General features: G+C 41.6%; 1 protein-coding gene across 4 annotated transcripts in view; it reads left to right on the forward strand.

Annotated features, from left to right (window-relative positions):
• The window catches only part of ANKRD6 (ankyrin repeat domain 6), a 184455-nt gene that overhangs the window by 116630 nt on the left and 55401 nt on the right, over positions 1-12424 (forward strand). The gene's annotated exons all lie outside the window — the stretch shown is intronic.

A 12424-nucleotide genomic window follows, 5' to 3' on the forward strand; every position in this document is an offset into this window, starting at 1 on the left:
AAAATACAAACAGGGGATAATGCTGATGGAAAATACTTATTGAGCACTTAGTATTGCTCTAAGGACTTTACAGTCCTCTAGACGAGGTTCTTTTTTTCATCCCCACTGTAGAGATGAGGAAACTGAGGCACAGAATGATATAAGTAACTTGCTCAGGGTCCTTCAGCTGTTGAGTGGCAGAATTGCTACTTGTACCTGCAGAGTCTGACTCCAAAGCCCACCCTCCAGGCCACCCCAGATAGAGCTGTGGTAAGAAGCAAAGTTTAGTTTTCAAATGGTAATGTCTGACCACCAGTGGCAAAGATTGGCCACATTTTCAGTTACTCATATGCAGTCTCTATATTTCGTGATTCTGATGTGTGCTTTTTTGGCATCACCAGGCAAGCAGTTTAATAGTTTAAGGTCTCAGTCCCACAAGAGTGCCTCCCCCCCACCGCCGCCCCCACACAGGTACAGTTGCCAAGCACAGGTTATGACCTGTGCTTCGAACCAACTGGTTATAAATCAAAGGTTCCCACAACTCCCTCCTTGTGTTCGATTAATTTGCTAGAGGCAGTCACAGAACTCAGGAAGACATTTTGCTTACTAGATTACCAGTTCATTATGAAAGGATCAGCCAGATAGAAAGAGAGACATTAGGGGAAGATATGAAGAAAGGGGCACAGAGCTTCCATGCTCTCTGAGTGCACCACCCTCCCAGCACCTCCACGTCTTCACCAACCCAGAAGTTTTCTGAATTCTCTTGGTTTTTATGGAGGCTTCATTGATAATTACTGATTGACATTCAATCTCCAGTCTCACCCCCCTCCCTGGAGGCCATGGGATAGGACAGAAAGTTTAACCCTCTAATCAAGGTTGGTTCCCCTGGCAACCAGCCCCCATCCTTAGGGGCTTTCCAAAAGTTACCTCATTAATAAAAACTCAGGTGTGGTTGAAAGGGACTTACTATGAAGAAAACACTTCTTTCACTTTTTTGGATCTGGAGCTATTTCAGGAACTGAGGACAAAAGACCAACTACTGTAACAAAAGATGCTCGTATTGCTCTTATCACTTAGGAAATTCCAAGGATTTGAGGAGCCATGAGCCAGGAACGGGGACTAAAACTAAATATATATTTATTATAAAGACATTCCAGGCTCATGGATTAGAAGAAAAAATATTGTTAAAATGTCTATACTATCCAAAGCAATGTACACATTCAATACAATCTTTATTAATATACCAACAGCATTTTTCATAGAACTCTGGCAATCCTAAAATTTGTATGGAACCACAAAAGATCCCAAATAGCTAAAGCAATCATGAAAAAGTAAAACAAAGCTGGAGGCAATCAGAATTCTGGGCTTCAAGTTATAGTACAAAGCTGCAGTAATCAAAAAAGTATGGTACTGGCACAAAAATAGACACATGGGGTGCCTCGGTGGCTTAGTCAGTTAAGCATCAGACTCTTGGTTTTAGCTCAGGTAATGATCTCAGAGTCATGAGATCGAGCCCTGCCTCAGGCTCCATGCTCAGCAGGGAGTCTACTTGAGATTTGCTCTCCTCCTCGCCCTCTGCTTCTCCCCATTCCCCACCCCCCAAATAAATAAATAAGTCTTTAAGAAAATGGACATATAGATCAATGGACCAGAAAAGAAATCCAGAAATAAATCCACAATTAAATGGTCAATTAATCTTCGACAAAGGAGGCAAGAATGTACAACGGGAAAAAAACTCTTCAACAAATGGTGCTGGGAAAACTGGACAGCAACATGCAAAAGAGTGAAACTGGGCCACTTTCTTATACCGTACACAAAAATAAATTCAAAATGGATTAAAGACCTAAATGTGAGACCTGAAACCATAAAAATCCTAAAAGAGCACAGGCAGTAACTTCTTTGACATTAGGCTTAGCAACTTCTTTCTAGATATGTCTCCTGAGGCAAGGAAAACAAAAGCAAAAATAAACTATTGGGACTACATCAAAATAAAAAAGCTTCTGCACAGCAAAGGAAACAATCAACAGAACTAAAAGACAACCAACTGAATGGGAGAAGATATTTGCAAATGACATATTCAATAAAGGGTTAGTATCCAAATATATAAAGAACTTATAAAACTCAACACCCCAAAAACAAATAATCCAATTTAAAAATGGTCAGAAAACTTGAATAGATATTTCTCTGAAAAAGACATGCAGTTGGCCAACAAGCACATGAAAAGATGCTCATCATCACTTATCATCAGGGAAATGCAAATCAAAACCACAATGTGATAGCACCTCACACCTGTCAGAATGGCTAAAATCAACAACACAAGAAACAATAAGTGTTGGTGAGGTTGTGGAGAAAAAGAACCCTCTTGCACTGTTGGTGGGAATGCAAACTGGTGCAGCCACTGTGGAAGACAGAATGGGGATTCCTCGAAAAGTTAAAGATAAAACTACCTTATTATCCAGCAATTGCACTATTGGGTATTTACCCAAAGAATACAAAAAACACTAATTCAAAGTGTTTCATGTACCCCTAATGTTTATAGCAGCATTATTTATAGTAGCAAGGTATGGAAGCAGCCCAAGTGTCCATGGGTAGATGAATAGATAAAGAAGATGTACACACATATATATAACAGAATATTATTCGGCCATATAACAGAAGATTATATATATATGTGTGTGGATGGATAGATAGATAGATTACCAGGGGTGGGTGAGTGGGGGAAAGGGTAAAATAGGTGATAGGAATTAAGGAGTACACTTGTTGGGTGAGGTATGGAAATGCTGAATCACTATATCACACACCTGAAACTAATATGACACTGCATGTTAACTAATAATTAAAATAAAAACTTAAAAAAACAGTAGGTTTTACTTTAATTTTTATGTTGTACCTACACATAGATTAAAGTGTCAAATATTTTTACTATGTTTCTCTTCCATTTCTGAGCCTTCATAACCAACTACATTCAAGTCTTTTGGGTATTTTAGTGTTTACATTCATAAATGATATGCTGATATTGCTCAATCTCGATTTTTCCATTTTAGGCATTATCTGTTGATGTAACAATATGAAAACGGATGATCTAAGATTTAACTTTCTTTTCCCTGCTCTCACATGTGCATGTCTACCTTCTCCAAGACAGTTGTGTCATTACTTAGGTGACATCAGCATTCAGTCTTTACATTAAGTTAACCAGTTTATTTATTTACTTATTTTAAAGATTTATTATTTATTTGAGAGAGAGGGAGAGAGAGAGAGCAGGGTGAGGGCCAGAGGAAGAAAGAGAGGGGGAGAGAATCTCAAGCAGACTCCCTGGTGAGCACAGAGCCTGAGGTGGCCCTGAGATCATGACCTGAGCTGAAATCAAGAATCAGACGTTCATGGGGCACCTGGGTGGCTCAGTCGGTTAAGTGTCTGCCTTCGGCTTGGGTCATGATCCCAGGGTCCTGCTCTGCAGGGAGCCTGCTTCTCCCTCTTCCTCTGCCTGCTGCTCCCCCTGCTTGTGCTCTCTCTCTCTCTCTGTCAAATAAATAAATAAAATCTTAAAAAAAAAAAAAATCAGACGTTCAACTGACTAAGCCACCCAGGTGCCCCTTAACTAGTTTATTTATAGCTGAACCATGTAGAGTGTACTATCATTATGTTTCCTTTTTTTTTCCTTTGTAATAATTCCTTTACTCTGATGTTAATAATTGTCCTATATTTGTTTCCTTAGTTTTGTATGTGCATATCACAAATTATGCTAAAACTCAGTTGCTGATCTGCTCTCTGGATGTTCAAATGTGTTAGGTAGTCTTTCCACTGAGTCTCTTTGAAGAGATGTTCTCTGGAGCCCCCTCCCCTATTTCAGTCCAGACTGGTGGCCCTTAAGGCCTTCTGACAAATGTCACTCTTCACTATTATCCTAGGGATTTCGCTTACCACTTTCATATATGTTGATCTCCTAGTGTCTTTTTCTTTCTTGGTTTACTCCCTTGGTTTGATGTGATATACCCTCTAGTACAGCACTGTTTAACAGAACTTTCTGTGATGGTGAAATGTTCTATATCTATGCTGTCTAATAGGGTAACAACACATGGTTATTGAGTGCCTAGAATGTTGCTAGTGTGGCTGAATTTCAAATTTAATTTTAATTAACTAAAGTTAAAATGCCACATGTGGCTGTTGGCTACTGTATTGAATAGCACAGCTGTGATATCTTCCTGAGAATGAGTGGATGGGAGAGATTGATCAACTTTAGACATAATCTATTGCCCCTTTCTCTTCCATACTCTCAATCTAGTTATATCACAATCTTAAGCAGATTCATAATTACTGTGATTATGTAATTGCTGTTCATTGGTGAGCCAAGAGTTGTACTATAATTAATTACATTTCCATTTTTATATAACTTGCTGTTTTTCCTGGACTTGATAATTGCCTTGATTTTTTCATTTGTTTAGTTTTATTTAAACTTATAATTAAGAGTTCCCTCTACCGTCCAACAATTCTATAAAGCAATTCTTAGTACAATTTTCGTTATTGATTAGTACAAATTTCCTATATGATTAATCCTATCATGTATTTGTCAGTTTTATTCTTTTCCTTGAGATATCTTTTCTGGACCCATCCATCTTTCCATTCCAGTTTGATCTGTGTTGATCTCTAGTTCTGCTTGAACAGAGTCATCCTGAGAATTCCTTTCACCTCTCCCCTGTGCTAGATCCCATTTGCTGGAACCCATGTCACCCTTACTTTGGTGGTGCATGTGACTGGTAACTTCTAAAGAAAGGGAACAGGGAAGATAAATGTTTTGAGGTCTGCATGTCTGAAAAAATATCTTTACTCTAACCTCTCACTTAAATGACAACTTGGTATTCTAACCTCTCACTTAAGTGACAGCTTGGTATCAAATCTGAGAATTTTTTTGCCTCAGAACTTTGAAGGCAATATTTTATTGTCTTGAGCTTACGGTGTTGCTGTTGGGAAACTCAGTTTATAGATTCTTCCCTGCAAGACCTCTTGAAAGGCATTATGTACACACTGCCCCTATGAGGCCTGCTCATTCAGAACCTGGCTCAGGCAGTTCTTCTCAGAGAAGTATCCTGCATGGAACTTTCTCTCCTCTCAACTGGTGAAATGCTGCCCATTCTCTCTGTTTCTCTAATAATTGGATACTGCTGTGTTGGGTACTCAGATCTTCCCACCAGACTATCACTCTGACTTGGGTCTGAGTTTATCTCCCACATCTCTCTGTGCTTGGCACAGAAGAAGAGCAATGGATTTGGAATCCAAAGACCTTGGTACAGGTACCTGCTCCACTGCTTATTAACTACTTGTTAATGTGGCCAGGGTTTCTTGACTTCCACATTATTGACATTTTGGGCCACACAGTTCTTTTTGTGAGAATTGGTCCTATGCATGGTAGGTAGGTCCTCTGGCGCCTACCCATTAGATGCCAGTAGTACCCCCTTCTCCCTACTTGTGACAATGAAAAATGTCTCCAGAAATTGCTAAATGTCTCCTGGGGGACAGAATCACCACTGGCTGAGAGTCAGTGATGTAGGCAAATTTCTTCACTTCATGAGTTTCAAATGCTTCACCAAACTTTTTTTTTTAAAGACCTTATTTTTTTTTTTTAAGTTTTGTTTGTTTTAGAGAGAGAGAGAGAAAGAGAGAGAGTGCATGGGTGGGAGGGAGGGGCAGAGAGAGAGGGAGAGAGAAACTTAAACAGACTCTGCATGACCCAGGCACCCCTTAAAATTTTATTTTTAAATAATCTCTACACCTAACATGGGACACAAACTTTAACCCCAAGATCAAGAGTCACATGCTCTACCAGCTGAGCCAGCCAGATGCCCCAAATTCCTCCCCAAACTTAAAGGGTTTCCATGAGGACTAAGTGTGAGAACATGAGTTGCCACAGTTATAAAATCTAAGTGGGCACAACATATGCAGTGCCCAGCACAGTATTCATACAATAAGGCTCCTGTACACTGAGTGAGGGGAATAGTGTTGTTGAGGGTAAACTGCTTGCACTTAGATAGTGCTTAGGAGGTGCCAGCTACTCTTGCAGGAGCTTTTCGGTGATTGAATTTTTTTTTTTTTAAAGACTTTACTTATTCATTTGAGACACAGAGATACAGAGAGAGAGAGAGCATGAGCAGGGAGAGAGGCAGAGGGAGAAGCAGGCTCCCTGCTGAGCCAGGAGCCCGATGTGGGGCTCGATCCCAGGACCCTGGGATCATGACCTGAGTCAAAGGCAGACGCTTAACCATCTGAGCCACCCAGGCGCCCCTCGGTGATTGAATGTTTTAAACCTCACCACAACTTCATTATCCTCATTACACAGATGAGGAAACTGAGGTAAGATGAGGTTAGGTAACTAACCAATCCAAAGTTTCATTTAGAAAGTGTCAGAACTGGGATTCAAACCCTGGCCATCTGGTCCAGAGTCTTTGCTCTGAGCCAGCATGTTTCAACTGTGTGGTTTATAACTTTGGATTGTGAATTTCCTATGCGCTACTTCTTGTTAGAATATTTTCCTGGGCATCTTGCACATGGTAGATATAATCTGTAAAATGTTTTCCTGCCTGGGACCACAGGTATTTTAACAAAGCAGTATCCCAATAATGGTATTGCACATGGATGTAACATTTTACACTTTGCAAATTATTTTCACATTCGTGTTGCTCAGCCCCAGAACCCTGTGACATATACATATACAGATTTTTCTTTTAGAGTTGTGAGGAAATGGGAGGCCCTCAAAGGGGAGTGACTGGTACAAGCTAGAAAGTGCCAGAGCTGAGACCAGAACCAGGATCTCCTGGCTCCCATGCAAATGTCCTCTGTTACACCAGGGCTTTGACAAAGGCAGTGTCTTCTCTTCTCATGGAGATTTTACTTGGTACTAATAGTGTGTGGTTGCAATACCTTATTCACCAAGTAGGGGCGGAGTTATGCACAGGACAAGTCCTCAGAGTTAATGGGGTTGGGAGTTGGGAATTGGGTAGAAACTACATGTAAAAATTTATAATTCATGTTTTAAGAGGCTCACTAAGAACTCTGATTAGCCATTTGCCCAATTTTCATATTTAGACCAATTATTTTTCATGTTGTATTGACCAACACATTTTCAGTTAGAAACAGGTAACCTGACAAGGACAGTGGGTATCCTGAGTCAGACACATCCCTGGAGTAAATTGGCTGTTAGAGATGGAAACTCAGGATCTCCCAGTAATTTGGCTCCTGCCCCCCTTACTTCTGTGCCACTGTTCTCACCAAAGTCACCTGTTATCTCACCCATCCAGCAAGTATTAATTGAGCGCCTGCTTTACACCAGTGAGCAAGACAGGGAGAAAAAGTCTGTTTCTGTTGGGGAGCCCAGCTAGAATTCTCATGTTGCCCGCCCTCCCCTCCATGCAGCTCCCCTGGCTCCCTGATGCTCTGCCTCCTGGTTTTCTTCTCTGATGCTGCCTCCTCCATCTCCTTTTGCTGTTTCTGCCTCCAAAGCTGTCTTTCCTTGGGGCTCTCAGCCCTCTTCTGCTCTCACTCTGCACACCCATCTTGACTTACCAGCTTTGGCCGGGCACCCGTTCACCTCTGTCTCCTGATGCACCTGTTGAGATGCCCTCATGGGCATCTTTGTCTGAATGATGCATGGGTACTTCACAGCTACTTCAGATCTGAATACACAGCACTGACCCTGTGCCCCTCCCAAAACCCTGTCCTCTTTCCATGGTCTCTTTGTTGATGGATGGCACCCATTTGCTCAGTCCTCAAGCAGAAGCCCAAGCCACCCTCCCTTCTTTGGACTCCTTCACATCCCTCCCCTTATACAAGTTCCCAGTGGCCCAGCGCAGCCCCTTCTGCCTCCTAATTTTCTCTCTCCTCTGTGCCTTTCTAGTTGCCCCACTGATGGATTGTGCCTGAGATATTTGGTACTAAAACAGAAAGCGGGATTTTTTTCTTTACAAGAAAGCCTTGGTTTTATGTGAACGTATTCTCTCCATAGTTATCTCACATTTTAGGTAAAAATCTTTCCATACCACTTAACTTTATTTCAATACCAATAGGTATTTTGCTGTCTGAGTAAACCCTCTGCACCTCATTGCCAAGCCCTGACCATGTAGCAAGAATGGTGAGCCTCTAGCAATCCACAGGCAGAGGGTCTTTATAAAGAGCTTTTAGGAAGCTGGTCCTTGGGATGTTTCACTGCAGCTTTTGTTTCCTCCCAAAGCAACCAGACAAAGGTTATTTGATGTAACTTTATTTAAGAAGAAAAATGGCTTTATTCATAAAATTAATGTTTACCAGATATCCACTTGATACCTACCACTGCCTCTGAGGAATGACATAGGGATTTAGACAATTAAGAAGTACAGATCATGGCCTCAAGAAGTTTGTTCAGAGAGGGAGCTCCCAGGGTTTACCGCAGAGTGAGCAGGCAGAAAACTCAGGAGGAGGCCACATGGGGGTGCTTTGTGGAGGTAGAGAAAAAGAGAACTAAAGGTCATATATAAATGTATATGTATATGTAATGTACATGTAAATGTATATGTAAATTTGCATATTTGCATATATTTATGCACAAAGAAATTGGGAGAGTTAGAACTTATATTGACCAGTTATATCCATTGGTAAATGAAGAAGCCAGGTAGCAAGTGATGGGTACAGTATGATGTCATTTGGTTAAAAAACAAATCCACTTCTCTATGCAAACATGCTTGTATTTGCTTGAGCAGGGACAAACGCGTGGAACACAGGAGACTGCTAAAGTTGGTTACTTGGTGTGGAAGATGATTATCTTTGTTTTATAGATTTTTCCATTGTATCATTCCTTTTTATTTTTTTTAACGTAGGGCATGAACCCACAACCCTGAGATCAAGACCCAAGCTGAGATCAAGAGTCGGATGCTTAACCGACTGAGCCACCCAGACGCCCCTTGTTCCACTTACTAAAATAAGCATATGTTACCTTAGTGATTTGTCAAACATAAAATCAAGTTGATTGAAGTTGTGTTCGAGTGCCCGTCGAAGCACTGGAGCAGTGCTCTGCATATACTATCTCAGTGAAATTGTCCCAGCAGCTCTGAGAAGCCTGTCCTGTTGTCTCTGTCATGCTAGTAAGGAAAGGGACTTGCTGAACATGAAGTAATAGGGTCAAGGCCAGGTAAGCATGGGAAGCCGACCCGGGAGGGAACCAGCCCTGTGAGGCTCTGAGGCCAATACCTAGGACAGGGCTTGCCCCTTTCTCCAGCACCTACACTGTCCCTGCCCCTTCCAGCATGAGTCCCAGCCATTCCTTCCTGGTTCCTCCTCCCCATTGGTGCACACAGAGAACAAGGCTGTCCTATGGAAGGGGTTAGGCCAAAGGGGCTTTTCCACCACCAACTCTCTCCCCCATCCCCCTCCCCATGCCACATGCACACCATTCTGAGTTTTGTAGCAACTTCAAGACTCCCTACCAAGGCTGTGTAGTGTAGAGGGTGTGAGCGTGGATGTGGAACCCGACTACCTTGGGTTCAGATGCCAGCTCATTTACCACCTCTTTGATCTTGGGGAGGTTACTTCATCTCTGTGCCTCATACTGTTGCCTCTGAAATGAGTAATAAGTAATAGTAGCTACCTCATTAGGTTGTTTAAGCAACTAAATCAATATATGCAAAGTACTTAGAACCATGCTTGGTGTCGGATGTGGTAGCCATCAGGAGACCCTGCTGATGCCACAGTGGCCACCTCCTGCTCTGAAGGTCATGGTCTGAGTAGCAGGCAGCGAGTCCTGAGCACACAAGGCCATTCAGTGTCCTCCTCTGAAAAATGAGGATAATCCCAACCTTGTGGGGTTGCTGTGAAGATCGAGTAAGATGGCAACTGTTGAGCACAATTTCTGGCATTAAATAAATGACTGTTCAGGCTTCCTTGGTAGAAGTTGAGAGGCTGAGTCTAAAATTTATATGAAAATGCAAAGGCCCTAGACTAGCCCAAGCAATCTTTTTTTTTTTTTAAAGATTTTATTTATTTATTTGAGAGAGAGAATGAGATAGAGAGAGCATGAGAGTGGGGAGGGTCAGAGGGAGAAGCAGACTCCCTGCGGAGCGGGGAGCCCGATGCGGGACTCGATCCCGGGACTCCAGGATCATGACCTGAGCCGAAGGCAGTCGCTTAACCAACTGAGCCACCCAGGCGCCCTAGCCCAAGCAATCTTGAGGAACAAAGTTGGAGGGCTTTTACTACTTGATTTCTAGGTTTGCTATACAACTACAATAATCCAAGACAGACAAGATGAAGAGAACAGAATAGGGAGTCCACAAATAAGTCTACACACATGTGGTCAATTGATTTTTGACAAACATGCCAAGGCAATTCAGCAGGGAAAGAGCAGTCTTTTTGACAAATGGTGCTGGAACAATTGGACATCTGTATGCAAAAAAAAAAGGGGGGGGAATGTATTGTAGCACGTGGAAATATTAACTTAAAATGGATCATAGGCTTAACTGCAGGAACTACAAACTATAAAAACTATAAACAGGATAAAATCTTTGTGATCTTGTGTGATGGTTAATTTTATGTTTCAATCTGGCTAAACCATGATGCCCAGATATTTGGCCAAACAGTATTGTAGATGTTTCTGTAAAAATATTTTTTAGACGAGATTAACACTTAAATCAGTAGACTTTGAGTTAGGCAGATTATCCTCCATAATGTGGGTGGGCCTTATCCAATCAGTTGAAGGCCTTACGAGAAAAAGATTCCTGTGAGGAAGAGAGTTTTGCCTCCAGATTACATTTGGGCTTGAGGTGAAGCAACAGCTCTTGCTGAGGTCTGCAGCCTGCTAGCTTACCCTGCGGAGTCTGGACTTGCCAAGCCTCCGGGATTGGCAGGAGTTAATTCCTTAAAGTAAACCTCACCACTACCACTGAACTGATGAATACATTGGGAAATGCTATTGAGCAATAAAAAGGCATGAGCTACTGATAGAGGAAACTACATAAACAAATGTCAAAAGCATTATGCATTTGAAGCCACAAAAGGCCACACACTGGGCGCCTGGGTGGCTCAGTCGGTTAGGCGACTGCCTTCGGCTCAGGTCATGATCCTGGAGTCCCGGGATCGAGTCCCGCATCGGGCTCCCTGCTCAGCAGGGGGTCTGCTTCTCCCTCTGACCCTCCCCCCTCTCATGTGCTCTCTCTCTCTCATTCTCTCTCTCAAATAAATAAATAAAATCTTTAAAAAAAAATAAATAAATAAATAAAAAAAAGGCCACGCACTGTATGATTCCATTTGTGTGACATTCTAGAAGAGTCAAAACAATTAGAATGGAAAACAGAGGTCTAGGATGGTGGAAAGGGATTGACTGAAAAGAAGTTGGAAGGAATTAGGGGGAGGGTGCAATGGAAGTTTTCTACATCTTGCATGTGGTGGTGGTCCTATGATTGTGTACATTTATCTAAATACATCAAACTGAATACTTTGAAAAGGTGAATTCTACTGAATGTAAATTATGCCTCCAGAAACTTGTTTTTTTGTTTTTGTTTTTTTTACCAGCAAACATAGATTTGTTCAGGAATAGCAGAGAATTACAATTCAGGACATGCAAACTATGGCAGAACAACAAGCAAGTCCCCAGAAATTTGATTTTTTAAAATAGCTGCTCTAAATATAATCATTGTTACAGATAAGGAAACAAACTTAAGGAGGTTCAATAACTTTGTTCTCATCATTTATAGGTGTGACTCTTGGGGGCTTTCATATCTTGTCTCCCCATACTAGTCAATGACTATGCTCCAATTAATATAAACTCTAAACTTGTAAAAGAGAAATGCAAAGGGTTTGATTGTAGTAAAGTAACTTTCCCAGGCATGACTCTTGATAGTTTTTGTAGAAAGGAAGAGCATGTGGGGCTGGTAGATATTTTCTGGCATTCATTCCAAAGAGGTAAATGATGTACATTCACGGCCTAGGAAATAGAGCAAGAGTAGGCTTTGCATGCATCATCCCTCCTGCTCTTACTGCCTGGACTTCTTGCTCTTGAACCTGTTTCCCATTGGGCAAGATACCCAGGAGGGGTCTGTGAGGCCGGCTTTCCTGGGCAGGGCAAAGCAGTGGAAACCAAGGATCTGTTTTGTTATTGTTCATTTGCTTTGTTTTTTATTCTGTGGGTATGTTTTTTTGTTGTTGTTTTGTTGTGTTGTTGTTTAAGGGTGGATGCTTTATTTTACTTTATTTTTAATTTTATTTTATTTAAATTCAATTAATTAACATATAGTATATTATTAGTTTCAGAGGTAGAGTTCAGTGATTCATCAGTTTATATATAACACCCAGTGCTCATTACATCACATGTCCTCCTTAATGCCTGTCACCCAGTTACCACATCCCCCCACCGCCTCTCCCCTCCAGCAACCCTCAGTTTGTTTCCTAGAGTTAAGAGTCTCTTATGGTTTTTCTGGGTGTGTGTTTAATA

This window comes from Mirounga leonina, unplaced genomic scaffold (genome assembly GCF_011800145.1).
Source record: "Mirounga leonina isolate KUSES-001 unplaced genomic scaffold, KU_Mleo_1.0 Mir_53, whole genome shotgun sequence".
Taxonomy (NCBI): domain Eukaryota; kingdom Metazoa; phylum Chordata; class Mammalia; order Carnivora; family Phocidae; genus Mirounga; species Mirounga leonina.